We start from the raw sequence: 17,780 nt of genomic DNA, 5'->3' as shown, positions 1-17,780 counted from the left end.
CTATTGCATTACTTAATTAGGAAAAAGGAAATGAAGTACAGTCTCATTCTCCCTGGGTGATCAATTAGACTTCCCTACTCTCTTCTCCCTCTACTCCTCATCATTAAGAACAAAATGAAATTACATGGACTAGTTCCTATTTCCCACCTGGAACTAGAGAGCTGAGTTACAACAAAATATTGAGCTAAATGAAAAATTTAAATTAAGAAATAAATCCATAGCACTATAATAACTATCTAGTTTAAACTGTACATTTCAAGGGAAATATTTATAAGCATATTTAAATACTAATGAGTTGATAATCAAACAGCAGGAGGACTGTAGATTACAGTGACGAATCTCAGTTATAATGCTGTTCTTTTCTAATTATACAGTAGAACAGTCACCTGACCTCTTGTTAGTACAAAGTGTATTTCATTTGTTACATTTAAACTCACATTCTATGAAGATTAATGATAAAGTTGATTGGAAAGGCAGTTAATAACTAATAAGTCTGATCCTTATCTCATGTATATGTAATTAGGAAAGGTATGATTATTTTTCATTTCATAACAGCTCAAGAAGTATCTTGTGTCTAATATATCCATCCAGCATCTAGTAGCCATATGACAAAATGACTTCAAGATATGGGAAGAGGATGCCTGGCAACAGGTCTTTTATTTTGAATGGCATCTTTGGAGCAGGGGACAGAGAAGGGAGGGGATGGAAAGGAAGCCTGACTTGACAGACCTTCTCTGATCTAGATTCCCATGTTACTATATTACTGTGATTCTGTTCAGTATAGATGTGGCTCCCACATGGGAACATGTTTTACAGCACTATCAGTATATACAATTGCACACAGCTCCACTTTTTGTGTTTAATTCAAGTTATGTAGTTTTTTCTTGGACCCAGCCAAACAGGCCTTGGCAAAAGGCACAAATAAACTGAGTTTATTTTGCTGTCAGTAACACAAGAAAGAGCTGTGATATCTGACTCCAGAGGAGTACTTTCCCTTTGGAAATGGGCTAGTACAGCCATATGAAGAAAGGTGCTCATGCATGCCTGGTCTTAGTTTGCTTTCTATTGGTGATACACATACCTTAACAGTGGTCCTCCTACTCAACCCTGCCCAAAGCTTCTAAAATTTTCAGCTACACTCACATGGATGGAGTGGCTCTTTGAGCCGTGAGACTATAGGTAGCAAACACCTGTTCCAAATGTCCTAAGAGAACTTGGAACCTGTGTCCCTCCGCTTAGGTTAGATGGGATAGTTCAGTCACTTCTTTAGTATTTTGGGGGTGTTTTTTCTGACTCAGTTATAAGATAGTTTATCTTTAAATTAAAAAAAAAAAGACCAAAAGAAAGGAAAAGGCAGAGAAGTTCAGAAAAAGAAAATACACCAACAAAGCAATACAATGACAAGGCAAGACATGAGCTTTAAAGCATGTTAATATGCCACTAGTACCATCGAGAAAGATAAAGGGAAGCTAAAAAGGAAAAAAAACCTCAGAGAACTTAATATCAGATATTTTATTTTTCTAACATATGCCATACTCCAATGAAATGTGTTTCTTTACAATAGCAGCAGTGGCTTAGAAACATTTGTGTGTCTGAGCATAAAACTTTTGTTGTGAAAAGCAAAACTACCCTTATAGAATCCCTAGATATTTTAACAGCAGCAAATCAAGACAGCTAAGGTACTGACCTTGCTGCTTATCAGGCTGCATTCAGAGCACTGCAATTTTCTCCCTACTGTGCTATCATTTTCTTCTATCTATTCCCTTCTGGTAGAAACAAACAGTAACCACTTGTTTCTCAAGTCACTTGAAACATTATTCAAGCAGTTTCCTATATAATCCACAGGCTTAGTATCTTAAAACAGACTGATTTTGAAATGGCATTGCTTTGAGTTTTTGACTGAGCTTGTCTCTGTCAGAAAATCCCAATCTAGATTCCTATTTCTGTTTTATTTCTGCTTTTTATAGTAAGTTCAGCATGCATGAAAAGTGCTGAGAATGTGCTGAGAATGTGTGAGAAAAGTGCTGAGCCTGCTGTGTTAGCTTCAATGTTAAAAGAAGTCCGGCTTTACTTTGTGGGCTTTTTTGATATCCCAGAAAACAAATTACTGGGAAAAAATACGGAGCAATCTTTTCATATGTTTCAGTTCTTGAATGCTGGGTGCAACATGAGAAGATTTAGATTCATTTTGCCAGTTTTGTTTTGAGACAAAACAAAAAACTAATAAGGTGACATAAAAGCAAAGGAATCAACACCGAGACAGAGCAAATGACTTTACCATGAACTACCTCCTCTAGGTCTGCTTTTAAATTTACATTTTTTCTTTGGATCTCTGCTCTTACTTCCATGTACAGCTCCACTGCTGATAACAACAAGCTGAAATACTAATAACCATCAGTACCAACAACTGTTAGAAATACTAACAACTACCTGCAACTGACAGCTTTCTAACTGCCATTATTATTTGGGCCTTCACTGAAATGTAGTAAAGCCTCATCTGCACCCATGTTCCCACCACTTCATATTTTAAATGGAAAGGATCAGCATAGATGCGTTCCAAGGGTGAGAAGCACCTTACTGTCTGTGCTTATAAAATAAGGATTCATACAAAAGATAGTAACAGTTGTTAATTTATTTGAACTACAGCCTTCTTCTGAACAACTCCCACACTAGTGAGGGGGAGGCTTGGGTTTTTTTCAGCCTATTGTTTGAACTAAAACAGAGAAAGTGGAATTCACTTTGTCTATGCAAAAAACATTTCAAAATGGTTTGAATTCTGATTCTGCCCCTCAGAGTGACTGCAACCTTTCCTATCATGATGTTATCTGGAAAATGTACAGGTACAGTACGTACTCAGCTATGAACGGAAATATTGTTTAGCAAAGGATTCAGGACAGTAACCTGTGGACCAGCCTGAAATTCTCTCTATAACAGCAACTCATTGATAACTAATTTTGGAGAGCAGCTTTTCAGCCAGTGGTATATGAACATACTAATAATTTAATCCAGAATACATTTTAATAGTTTGCTTTACAAAATGTCATAGGGGACAGCGGCAGAGCTTTTCATAAAGTCAATACATATAGCAGCTGCTTCCCACTTCATCTACTATTGCTGTCACAATGTCAAGAAGGAAATTAGATTGATTTGACATGATTTGCTCTTGAGAAATCCACATTGGCTATGTATTATTGCTTCATTATCCAAATGCTTAGAAACTGGTTGCATATAATTTGTCCCAGTATCTTCCCAAGAATCAAGTAGGACTGGTTTGTAATTCTTTATGTTACACCTTCCCCTTGCCTTTTTTAAAGGTAAGTATCACAGTTGTCTTTCTCCTGCCCTTATTCTTTCTTTGAAGAGTTCTTGAAAATAATTGCAGAGGTTCAGAGTGCTGATTTAAATACATGCAAGTTATGTCTATATTCTTTCAAGCCTATTCTTTCCATTTTTTTGGCCTGTTCTTTTAACCCTTAGTTAGAACTATATTTTGTTCAGGCAATGGTCATAAATAAGCTATAATGGTCTTCCTATGAAGAGAGAAGCAAAAGAGACAGCTCAACACTTCGGCCTTCTCCGCTTCCTCCATTAGTTCCTTCCCCCGTGTTTCATCATTGATTTACATTTTCTTTTGTTGCCCCTCCCCCCATACACTATGAGTTTACACAACTTCTCACATTTTTTCAGCCCCCAACACACTGAAACTCACTTTGTGCTTTAGTCTTCCTAATTTACTGTTACAGCCTCATGTTACTTCTTTATATTCATGTGCCACTCTAGTTGCACTGCTTTAATAACAGCACAGTTCAAGTACACCATCTTTCTTGAGAGAATTCAGTTACATTATTCTAAATCAATGTATTCTGTTTCTGTGCTGAAGCATATGCTTTAGCAGTAGAAGCTTATGTATGCTGGCATAGCAGTGTTCTCATTAGAAGTTGTAAGGCAGCAGCAAGGCTGCAATTGGACAGCTTTTCCCAGAACTCGTACACTGGTGTGCCCCCAGCAGTGTGCTACCCCTGTGCTTCAGCTCTGCCTGCAGGTTTGCTTAAGCAGATTTTATTAGCCCAGTTTTCTTTGCCTGAGTCATGTTAGGAAACACTTACAGTGAGTAGCTCATCCATCAGATCTGACAGATTGAGCTAACAAATTGGGAGAGGTTGATAGGCAGCAATCTTCTTCACCAACACTACTCCTTGTACACACAATGTGTGTCTACACCCCATTAATGGTAGGAAAATACACTGCTAGCTAAACTTCACAGCAGTATAAAATCTAGGTGCAAGCAGGGTCTATGAATTCCAGTGACAAAAGGTGTCCCTCAGATTACTTCACGCAAGTATAGTGTTTGTTCACATTTCCCTTTTCTGCAGAAACTGTCCTTAGCCTAAAGTTTATCATATCTCTTTAATGCTGGTTAGATGGTTTAAATCGTTAAGGACTTTCATTTTGCCATTGAGTATAATGGCAACAATCATAATAAAAAATTATGCCTTTTTCAAAGATGATCTGGTAGGATCTGATGGGTTAGGCATACGACTGCAAATGGAAGTGTGAAGGCATGCCAGCCTCCAAATTGGCCCTGGCAACACAGCAAGAAACATGCTGTGAAGCCTGTATTCCCAAACTTGTCTTGGGTTGCAGGTGCCAAGTGTCTACAACAACATTTTGTTTGGATTCTTTTTTTTTAATAAAAGCAATATATCTTGTGCTTGTTGGTGTCTCCTGAGACTACGCTTAATACTAGACAAGCTTAAAGAAGGATGTAAGTTTCTGCTATCAAAGGAAAGGGTTGAGTTCTTCATTGTCAAGTTGGAAACTCAACTACAAATGGAAATCTATTTAAGCAAAAAGATGTAAACTTAAACGTGTCCGAAATCAAACTTTTAGCTGCTTTTTTAGCTGCAACTGATGTAACACAAGAAGTGAAATCCAGTAGGCCAGCTAAGCAGTGTTTTACCATATATCACTCTTCTTTCATGATGGCCACACCAGGCTTGGACGCTAACTCTACATGTCTAGTAGATGCTTCACTAAGGCTCACTGTTTCCTAAAAGGTCAACTTTCCGTTATCACAAAAAAGGAGTTAAATCTCATCAAATTTCATTGAAATACAGTGAGAAACAAACATGTGAGGTTAGGTGTTTGAGAGATAATGTATTTCACTGAATGAAAATGCTTTCTATTTTTTTCTGCTTTGCTAAAATATGTTTTGGAAATCCATGACCTAGGAAATTGTCAGCAGTTCTTTAGCTTATTTTTCAGTTAGTACATTATGTCATAAACTTTAGCACCTAGAAAATCTTATTTTTAAGACTGTATTATAAAAGTAGTTTAGCAATTCATAAAAAATAAATAATTTGTCTTTCTCTATAACATTTGTCTTAAAAAATTAAAAACTGCAAATGGGCAAACCTCATCTAATATTTTCTAAAATTTGCAAAACATAGTTAAGATCATTCTAACTAAAATATATGGAAATAACTAGTTTATGGGATATGCCTAGCCAGATACATGTGTCAAGGATGATAAACTGAAATATTGCTTGAGATTCTGAAATTCTTTTGATAGGTATGGAAAAATGTTTAAAAAAATTTCTTACACAATCTTCAAAATCAGGTTGTACTTACCCATAGTGTATTTTAATGTATTATGCAATATATGAGCTGGACAATTAACTGGAAGCAAAAGTTCATTTTCCTTTTACATTACTTTGTAACAGGGTAGTGTCTCCCAAAGTTAACATTAGTACTGCTGTCTGCAAATGATCACTCATTATCAACAATCAAACCACTTGGTTGCAGGCCACTTTTCTAGTCTCAGTTTTCCTAAAGCATTTTCATTTCTGTCTTGAAAATAACAGAACAGACATTGGGGTATTTCTCTTTCAACAACCCAAGTAGCAAACAGCCACTGAAATCAATTTTTGGTTTCCATAGTTCAAATCGTCAGCGATCACATATAAAAATATGTTGTTTTTAGCCAAATCTCTAATTGTTTTCTCAATTGAAAGAGGAACTAATATATTGTTGGCAACACTTAAAGGTATTTTAATTCTGCCAAGATGTAGCACTCCACCTTGGAAAACACCACTACTTTATTTGCTGTCACAATCAAGTGACATTTATGAATAAATGTGGAGATTACTATGGTACACTCCTGTTCTTTCCACAGCAGATTTCTTTCTGAATTATCACATTTCCTAGCAACAGAACAATTATCTAGTCTAAAGACTTGATCACTTACATCATCTAGCTCTACCCTGCAAAAAACTTGACTGTTTCATCCCCTTTAATCACATGACAAATGAAGGAAATAAGTGATACCCCTTAAAATAGATAAGTAGTCGCTGCTGTCCTCTTGTTTCTTCTTTGAATTTTTTTTTCCAATAGAGGTTAACTTTGGTAGCCAGAGCTCCTGACTTACCTCAATAAGGAATCAAAGGTGTCTGTGCTTGAATTTGAGCACCGATATATTCAATGCAAATGCAGACCCAACTCCATTCCAGGGAGCAGCCCTGCCCTCTCGTATTCCTTCTTTACCTTATTTTTCTAGCCTTCCTACAAGTCACTAATATTTTCAAGGCTACCAAATACTTTACAAATAATATACTATGAGAAGTATTCACTGTACATACATTTGATTAACTCCTAGCTTGCCTTTTATTTTTCCTCTAGAGACCTGTATGGCATACCAATAATAAAGGTGATAGGTCTTTAGAGGCCTTTCTCTAAACTTCTTTTCCCTCCCTACAGGCTTCCATCAGTTTAGAGTTCCTACTGTCACACCAGATGTGATAGGTTCCATTTACAATTATTATTATTAAACTTTCCTTATGCTACTGAACAACCATTGCATAAACCTTCTGCCTAGGTCACTGACTTGATCGGGGCCTCTCATGCAGGACTGCTGTCAAGGGTACTATTGTCATCTGCCCATTCTTTATGAGTTGCACAGACGTCTGACAGCCGCACCTTCTGAATCATAAAGGTGATTACGGTTACCTTAAAATCTTGTGCTATGAACAACATATATAAATAAAAAAATATAGATACTAGCTATGCTAGTGCAATTTCTCATTGCGGGCTCTCAAAACATCTGATGAACTTCATTCACTGGTGCTCTTGAACTACCACTGTTATGTAGATAATTAATTGCTTATACATGTTATTTTATTTTTAAGCTAACATTGGGGTCATTTTTTTGATACAACCAAGCCAAAATAAGAATATCCATGCTTTCTTTACTTAAAAATTCTTTGGGATAAAGACAGATGTCATCTCTGTGACTGAAGAAAGAGCCAGTCATGCAGAGAGATCTAATTCTATAGCACTCCAGCTCTCAAAAATCTGAGAATGCAGCAGCACTGCAGCTAGAGGAGTCCTGCTAAGCAACTAAACACTGCAGAATGAGTGCTGAGGAGCTCTGTAGGACAAAAGCTCATATGCAATTCTGCTGATTTTCTGAACTCTGTGGAAGCAAAGGAGCAGAATCAGCAGTCTGTGATGAAACTTGTCATCTCCCAATAATTCAGAAAGCTATCCCAGCAGGCTTTGAACTTATCAAAACTCAGACTATGCACTTGGAAAAGACCTTTTGAGAAGGAGCCTATTCTATCTGAACACTATATGTTTTCTGATCATAAGTAGAGAGAGCTATTTCAGAGATATCAAACCTTTCTGTAGTTAAACAGTTCTTTTAAGCTTGATTTTTTATGTGTGAAATATTTTTGGATCAGATAAGCTTTAGAAAAGCCTCAAGGTTTCATTTATAACCACAGTGAAGAAAAAAATAGTATTTCCTTTGAGGGGGCAGGAAAGCTCTGAAAAGCATAGGTTCTGTTACACCGAGTTTAAAAGGAGGGAATGATATCTTGTAACTGCCTCTTCATAATATCAGGGTGTGCTGAGGTAAAAATACTATCAAACTCCTCTGCACACAAGTTTAAACCTTTGATATGTCTTCTCTCTTAGTGACTGACTGACTGATATTCAGGAATTTACTGTCCCTACTTGGAGAGCTTAACTCCTTAATTCAAAACACTTATGTTATTTTTCAGAGCTAAAAATTCCAGCTTTAAACATGGCTTTTAGCTCAAAGGTGCACCATTTTCATTGTGTATATGTCTTGATCTGAACAGTATTTAGACAGATAATAAACAGAAATATTTATGCAGTCAGCTATCAGAGTTTGGGATCTATGCTGAATGTTTACACCCCAGTGGAACTGTAATCCTCTTTGCCCCTGTATATTAAGTAGTGTCATTGAAGTTATCAGGGGGTAAATGAGATTTAAAATGTTAAGCTACTTACCTAGTTCTTCCTTTACATCTTCAGAACTGAATGTGCACTGTTGAGATTTCAAAACTGCTTGGAAATCAAAGACTGACGACAGTGTCACATGAAGATCAAGAAAGATTTTGTCCTCTGAAGAATATTAACAGACAGAATCATGCTTAAAAAGTGGGCAGCCTTACTGAAGTCATATTACAGTACTTTACATTAGCTATTGAACAGCCATTCATTTCAAAAGACTGTTACTTGTCTATATTGAATATAGTCTCATTTCAACCTCATTTGGAATAACCACAGTCATATCATCTCAAAACAGATTTGCCACATGACTGTCATCCACATGTAACTCAATGAATCCAAAGTACAGTTGATTATTACTATGGGATTTCTAGACTGGATAACTTTGCAGAATTGTGACTGTACTTCCCTCATCTATTTCTAGACTGAAAATTTACCTTTAAATAACACAGTGCAGCGCAGAATCAGTATTACTTGTTTCTGGTTATACAGTTCACTGTAAACAGTAGCTCATAATAGCTCATGGTACCAGTACGTTTTACTCCCTGCCTATATTGAATTATAAATGAACTAGTTGCTATTTGCAAGCCATGATGACAGAGTAATGTTTGGCTCTCAACAGTTAGCTGGGTGGACTGTTATTAAAACAGGGCATAGATATTCACGCAGACAATTAGTTCCTGCCACTTTATTTTCCTAACAGGAAAAGAGAGATGAAGGTCATCTTCCTTAGAACACTCATTGGTACAAAATGATCAGTTATAAATTTGATCTGTACAAAAACTAATAATTGAATAGTCTATTTATTCTGAAAGACAATTGTACAAACATTTATTGACTCTGGTTGTTATTGGAAAAAGATCGCATACTGTATCTAATTTCTTATGTATCAGCAACTTCTCTGGAAGATTTTTTTCATGAGCATTTGTATTTATTTTGTAAATAAAGAGTACCAGTCAGGCAACATTAACTAGATATAGGAGTAGATGGGTTTCCAGGAATAATAAGAGAGTCTTAGAGAATCGATGGAGAAATATTTATGCATTTATAAGCTGAAGGCATCCCTCATTTTTTTCCATAAAACAATTAATACAGACACAACAACTTTTACTGCTTCCGTAGTTAAAGGAGTATCTGTGGGCTGCAGTTTTTGTAGATACAGACCCACAGCTGACCCACAAGTTCAAGTGTTATGTGCACAGCAGTTCCAAATATTAAAACCATGAGCAAACTTTGTTGTTGATCATGTGACCTCCATGGCCTGTTTTGCTTTTGATTTTTACATCTGTCTTTTCTGAGGAGACTATATGCTTTCCTTCCTTTTTACATCTACATTCAGGCATAAGTGGGGACCTGTAAACAAGGAATTCTTTTAAGTCTTATGACATGCATGACCTATATTCCCTGTCTAACTTTTGCCAGGCCATTTAACATCTTTTCTTGATTTCTTCCTTGGTAAAATAAGTGCTACTATTTTACCAAATGATGTGATACAATGATAAAAGATTAATATAAGTAATTTCGATTCTTTGTGTTACCAACTTCTTTAGGAGCTCTATGGCAGATGTTTTTACAAACAATTAGTAAATTGTTTGTTTCAAACTGCAACAAATTTGTAGCAGAATGAATGTAAACAAGGAGGACAAAATTGTTGAAGAAACCAAATTACCCATAAAAGTATCTCACATCAACAAGCTTTGTGTTGTTAGATAATACTATACTAGGGTACTGCCAATTCAGAGAATTCAAAACTTCAGTCCCAAAATGTGTAACACTGGCTTTAAAATACAATATTTAAAAAAACATTAATTGATTTTTTCATTTTTCTTTTTTACGCTTCAGAGCACACTCAGAAACAGGCTTCAACAAAGTCAGGGAAGTGGTGGATAATTCCTATGAGAACAAAATCTAAAGGGGAATAAAAGGTCCAGCAAACTAGCAGTTAAAAGAGATAACATTAAAAACAGTATTGAATTATTCCAAAAAGGAAGAAAAACAGGAAGTATACTACAAGACTAAAATGGTTATATCAGAAGCTTGTTAATACTCTGAAAATCAAAGAAGAGTCACACAAAATTGAAAGCAAGGATACATTGCTAGGGAAGAGTACAAGGTAATAGCTGGAGTATGTAAGGACAAATTAGAAATTAGAAATATTCAATGGCTCTTTCATCCTGCCACCAAAAAATATTCTGACTCAATTCTTCATACACACAAAATTTAATAACAAGTCAGTAGGAATGCATCTTTCAGAAGCAGAAAGAAACAGGCTAAAGAACATTTAGATATAAATTTTAAAATATTTTAAAAGTGTAAGTAATTGAAATCAATGGGGCTTCATGAAGATCACCCTAAAGCAACAGTTCTCCAATGAATTTTTGACTCCCACATCTGGCCACATTTTTTCGCATGAGATAAACCATTTAAAAAGAAGCATTCTACTTACTTTTCTAGAAAGGAGAAAAGGTGGAGATTGAGTAATGACTCTGAAAGTTTCAGATATCAATATACAGAAAATACATCTACTGTAATGTGCTCAAAGCAGTATCAAATCTATTATCCAAGCAGCCCACAAAATTAAAAAGTTTGGACAATGTTTTGACAAAGGCTGTCTCCCAGACAGTTTTCCCTCAATAGTAACTAAATAAAATATATGCCACATTAGCAGTACTTTAACTTACCTGTGACAATTTTTCCCCACAAAATCTTATTTTAATATTGTAATTTGAGGGCATATTGAGCTGTACTACAAAGTATTTAACAAAAACAGTAGGAAGTAATTTTTCAAACTACAAATGTTAAACTGTAGAATTTGTTGATACAGGATGATATGGACATCAAAAACACAAATATTCAAAGAATTTGTGGAAGAAAAATCTATCCACGGCTTCTGAACACTGATATCCAGTTACAAGACTCATGAAGTCCTAAAAATCACAACTGTCTATGAGGAGAAATACCCCTGTATACTTCCTTCAGTCTTAGAAATTAGTCTGTGGTTGGATTTTTAAAACATAATAAAGTGTCAAATTTTGCATCCATTTAGTGCTCCAGTTATGAGCAATCAAATCAAATTAAAAACATTCTTTTCTAATCTGGCACAGACAAGCGGTAGTCAGATATGATACATAATTCATGCCTTTTGAGTCAGCCTTCAAACTCTCAGTATTTTAATATAGAAGTAGAATTTTCATTTTTTAAAGACAGATGCCTCTACAGATGCAGTAAACTCCAAAATGCATTGCCAAAAAATTCATATAGACTTATTACTTAATATCATGAATTTTGTTCAAAGTCACTTATACAGAGCAAAGAATTATTTGGCAAAGCAGTTAGACACATTGATACTATAAATATATGCAACACATTAACAGAGCAACATGGGACTGCATGAAGTGTATGTGGCTATAGAACTTGAACATCTAATAACTAGAGAGCTGTCAATCAATACTAGCCTATGGGGAGAAATCATTTTTATTCAGAGTAAAAAACACAACAGCGATTAGAATGAGTGATTAATAGACAGGACCCCAAAACTGAGAGCCCTTATGACAGAGATTTAAAAAGAAACAAGACAAGACAAGCAGGTAAAATTTAAAATACTTGTTTTTAAAGAATTTTTTTGTGTTTATTTTTAAGTTAATCATACATCTGTGTATTAGCTGAAAAGTATGTAACTTTGCAGCACTCAGCACATAGTGTCAGGATGCTGTTTGGAACCTTCCCTTAAGGAAGCTGAGGTATTATTTAATTCTACATTCATCATACAATTTCCAATCAACCCACTTCAGTCACCTAGCTGTAATTTTTGTTCCCTCTGGCATTACCATTGTTACATTAACCTCAAAATTGCACTAATCATGGCTACATGACTGCTTGGTTAAACAGGCAAAAAGAGTTTATAGTTGCTGCTAAGCATCATGCAGATGTATTCTGTGTAGCCTACTGGTTAGTACTCTTAGCTCATTCTCTCAAGATTGTTTGTGTTTTATGATGAAGACTCATTCAGCATAAAACAGAAATAATCCCCAAAAGAGGTTCAGACTAGATGATCACAGTGATCCCTTCTGGCCACTCAGGCTATTAACTTATACATCTGGATCCAAGTGTTAAACATTTTTCTAGTGGGGATGCTCACACAGTCAAAGATTTGAATCTCCAACCTCTGTCAATGCTGCAAGCAAACAACATCAGGGTTCTTCAGCTGAAGATCTTTCTTTGCTGTGATCGTTCCAGATGTCTATGAAATATGACTAGATACTGGTCATAATCCTTTTGGCTATTAATAAGTGCCATTTTGGTTTAGAATCGTTTTTTATCGATAACATTTTAAGTGCCCTTATGCCACAAATAAGCCAGCTTCATTCCTGACCTATTCAGCCTATTAACAGTCCCCTCCCTGACAGATTGATCCAGCTCAAAGTTGTGGGCAAAATATTGCTGTAAGCAAGGTATGTATTGAATCTTTTAGCCTTGAAACAAAACTTTAACCGATTTTTCTCAAGTTTTCCTTAGCTACTCCATTTTGATTTGAAATTATAGGAATATATGAGAATATGTGAGAGTGTTTTAAACAGTCTCTATATCAAGCTTGTCTTCTGTATTTCTGAATTACACATGAAAGAAAATATTTCTACCATGATTTCTAAAAATGGATCTCAGCACCCCATGAAAAGGAAACAGATCTGTTATCTCTAGAATACATAGGACAGTAACAGTCCCCTTGCCGCCCCCTTGGAGCCACCTCTATTGAAGGCAAAACTCAAAGATGGATGTAGCTCACAAGGCGTGAATTAAAAGTCATGAAGCTGTTGTCATCCTCTTCCTTCATTCACTTACTGAATAAAACAGTTTCCCTCATAATGCAGATCTGGTTGTCTCCTATTTTACTTTCTTATGTAAAGTAGCCAAGTTCACTTTATATTTTTAGAGGCTGCAATATATCAATGATAGAGAAGGGCAATAGAGTGACTGCCAATATTTAGAGACTAACAGAAAAATACAAGATAACAAAATGCTGCTTTGGTGCCTTTTTTGTCAGGATACAGGTTTCTCCATTTCTCTGTCCTTTTCCCTGTTTTTTCCCTTTCCTCAGTCTATCCTTCCTCCTTTTCATTTACCTAACCTCCTCCTTATTGTTTTTCCCATTGAAAATAATATTCAAACATGTTTTTCCTCATCAACTCAATGAAGAGGATATACCAGAAAAAAACCCACACTTCCTTTGGGAAATGACTAATTACAAAGGATGGATTTTCACTAATACACTAACATGACCAAACAGTGGGGAAAAAAGCCTCTCCCTCCTGGTGAGTGTATTCAGACTGCTCACATCACAGATCAGGCTCTGAGAGGAGTTCAGCCCCTGGGCTGCTGCTCTACTTGCGAGCAGTATGGGTGTGAGAGGAGGTGTTCACTTGACAGAGCTAGGGTCCTTTTTCTTTGACAGTCCTCCACACAAGTCTGCTGATCTGGCTGATTGCAGAGGAGGAAGTAGGCTGCCCCTTAAGAAGGATGCAATGAATGAGCCTTGGTCAAGAAGAAAGCAGAGGAAGAACCAGGACTGAGACACTGATGCCACCTACTTGGCTGCTAATTGCTTCAGACTCCTTTAGTAAAAGTCAAGAAATAGGGCTACTTCAGAGGCTGACTCTATGCCCCTAATTTCGCAAAGTAGGTGCATAGAACAAGTGGGTTTGAATAAATTTGTTACAATTCTTTTCCAATGCTGCTTCTCTGGAAGAGGAAGGCTACAGATAAATACTGTCTTATTGTGACTAAACCAGAAGGTTTCATCTGCCACAAAGCTAGCTGATGTATTCCATGCCAGTTTCTTTCCTATCTTTTTCATTCCTGTCTCCTTTGTAAGCAAAAGTTGCTATACAGTATTTACTTGACAGCACAAAGGGCTGAAGAGATTCCTTAGATGCAGTAACACTGCAAAGTGTTATTCAGGAAGTATCCAAGATAAAGATCTTATGGCAGATATTTCCACGTTCAATCTTCATCTTACCGAGGCAAGGAGACACTAGCACCAATTTCTATATAAATCACCCTTACTGCAGTAGTATAGTGATACTAGTTTGAATGCTTTTTCTTAATGTTAATATTTAAAAGTGATGCCTAGCTGCATATTCAGTGCTCATTAGAGCATTCAGCACATTAGGAGATGATCGGAAATTGGAAAATGTAAGGGGCAATGCATAAGGGCATATTTTCTCTGTAAAATATACACAGAGGGGGAAAGTACTTACTGGAAAAACTTAGCCATTACAAAAGAGATCATTCTTTCAGAATTATCTGGAAGGAGTGGCAATGTAGACTAAGCAGAAGGTGTGTACATGAGGAGAAGCTGTCAGGGCATATGCATGTATATACAAGCTGTATTGACACAGCAATCAGCAACATCCCAGAAAGTATACCTAGGCTGGCACTGATTTTCTCAAAAACAACTAAGTTCCCTGAGGCAATGTACTGGAAAATAAGTTTGAAGCAACCAATATGATGATCATGGGAAATTAAAACATCATTTCCCTTTGCTAGAAAAAAGCAACCTGCTTTTTAGAAGAAATGTCATATATCCAGACCTCCCTTCATTTTTCACATATTGTGTTGCCCCCACCCTACTGGTACACAACAACTGAAGAGTAGTTGATATAATAATTGGAATATGGCAGAAACAATTTTCTCTTTTGTGAGCTTCCACAGTCTTCTCGGCTTAGATCAGTACCCCCATGTGTGCGTAAAACCCATCTTGTCTCATAACCTCCAGCTTGACCTGTTTGAGACTAGCGCTCACCCTTCTGACACATTAAATTCAACGTAATATCTATTAGATAGAATGTGGATGAAGTGGCTTGTGAATCACTTGATGATCACCGAATTTCAGTCTAAAAGCTTAAAAGAGACCAGTAGAAATGTGACAGCTGTCATTTTTACTCTGTTTCACATTCTGTAACAGCAGTGGTTACTACACAAAGGCAACTGAAGATGGCTATTTATAGAAGAGAAATAGGGAATGCATACAAATGTAATTGCTGGAGTCTTTCCTTTCCATTTAGCACAAAAAAATACAGGAAAGAAGGAAAAATATGATACAAATTAGCCTGGTAGTTTTCAGCAATTATTTTGGGATAACAACAAAAGAATTAATTCTACATAAATTCTTAGATTTGAGACAGACAAAAATTGAAACAACTCCTAAGTGAAAATAAGCCTTATGTCAACTTGATCTTTTTTATTAGCTTTACTATCATTACCATTTGCATCCTGTAAGGGAAGATTTTTAGAATTTCTGGCTTATACTGATAAAGTGCAACCAAAAAGTTTCCAACAGTATACACATTTGTTATAAGCAGATACTTTTCTTACATTAGTTATAAGCAGACACTTTTCTTTAAAAGTGTTACTAGTACAAAGCAACACAGTTGGGAAAAAGTGTTAAGCACAGAAATATATGAGGGCTAATCACTTTTTAGGATATGAGTCTGGTTCTATCCTGATCATGTTTGGTTTAAGCACATGGTTTCATTGTTGTTGTTTTTACCATTACTATATAATTATTTCAGATAAAAATGTGTTTTTATTTTTTAACTGAAATCATTGTTTCAGTTTAACCCCAATATGGAAGCAAATATAGCCCTACTATTCTTTTTTTTCCCCTTCATATCAATAAAGCAGCTGCCATATACTAATGGGTTTGTAGCATTTCAGCAACAGCAGAAAAGTAAAAGCAGTGCTATTAATGTGTTTTTATGCTAAGCCTCTCTCAGGAGTTATTCTATGAAAGTTGACAAGAAAAAGCAAGAAAATCTACTGAAACCAGACTCAAGAGCCATCCCAGCTTACTTCTGCACGGCTCCAGTTTTTCTCTAACTCCAGTGACATCAGCTGAACTGAACATTCTATATTGTTTGATTAAAAATGTGAAAACATGACCAATAAACACCAATTGCTTACTGCCAAAAAATCTCCCAAAATAACTATCAACTCTAGAAATTAAGGTACAATGACAGTGCATAAGTAGTGGAGAGGAGCAATTGAGGGAGTGCTTTTCAGAAGCATGGATTTGTACGTTTGGAAACAGAGTTGCACATTATATTTCTAACCTGTGGTCACTAATGATTACCTACACAAGAAATTATGTTGACAATCATGCTGACACTCTAGTAAGCCTGTACATCAGACAGAAGTCTGCGTGTTACCCTAGCTCTGAAGTAAACAGATGTGTGTTGCTAATCTGTAAAAAGTAGAGCAAGTTAGTATTGCACGGAGAGAAAAAAAAGCTCTTGAATGGAAAAACTAACAAAAAGCAAAGGCAAAAATAAGAAATGTAATCATATGTGCAAGCTTGGAGTTGGAAATCTCCAGACATACCTGAGCCAGAGTCAAGTAAGGCTACTGATATCTCATTGCCATTCATTTTCAAAGGAAAGAATGCAGAGATAGGTTCTATTTAACTACTTTTTTTTCTTTAATTTGCAAGAAAATGCAATAGTAAACTAGAAAATAGCATAATGCGTAAGATTTTGTGATACATTGAAATATACTACATAATTCAAACCACTAGGAGCTGATGAAGGAGCTGTATATTGCACATCCTACCAGATAGGAGAAGCATCGCTTGCTTCCAAATAGTGGTTCATTTTTGAGACAGAAAACATTTTTGTTAGAATACATACGTATAAGTGGCTGTACCATACCATTTGAAAATAATTCCTTTTGTTTAATAAATGGTTCATTTCTTGATCACAAATGGCTTTATAAGGTGTTAGGTGGTGAGATTTCATTTGAAAATGTGTGTTTATTTTACACAGCCTATCTGTTCCTCCTTCCTTTCCTTACACAATACTGCGATACAACACCCCTCAGCAGAAGCAGGTGTACTTTTATAGACTTAAAAACACAAGTACCTCTTTCAATGCTCAATCCATTCAGTGAACTTTGGCCATCTTTGCATCATGCTTGCCTTGCAGAAATATATCAAATAAGCAATTGAGAGAGGTGGGAGCACTCATCTGTAAATACTCTCTTTACTTTTCATACATGCAATTTATCCTCATTTGTAACATTTTGTGAACTCAAACACTGCTGGATTTTTTATTATCAGTTACAAACATACAAATACCATGTATTTCATCCGGAAGGTGAATATAATATTTTCCTTCCCATTCCCCTCCCCAACAAAGTGGACATGAATGAACTGTTTAAAACAAAGAAAGATTTACTCACACTGAACTCTCTAAGAAGGCATGACTGTTCCTCCTAGGCAGGCACCTGGCATGAGAACATAGGAATGCTTGCACTGTTTATCGTCTGCATTTGATCTTTTAAATATTATTGTTTGCATAGGAAAGTCTGTATGTATTTGGCATCCTCAGCAAACCTGACAAAAACAGTTTCAAGATCAGATCTCAGAAGAACCTAGAGAAATGAAATCTATTGCTTCTTTCATCCAGGTTTCTCATC

This window comes from Apteryx mantelli, chromosome Z (assembly GCF_036417845.1).
Source record: "Apteryx mantelli isolate bAptMan1 chromosome Z, bAptMan1.hap1, whole genome shotgun sequence".
NCBI lineage: Eukaryota > Metazoa > Chordata > Aves > Apterygiformes > Apterygidae > Apteryx > Apteryx mantelli.
This window is presented reverse-complemented; position numbering follows the sequence as displayed.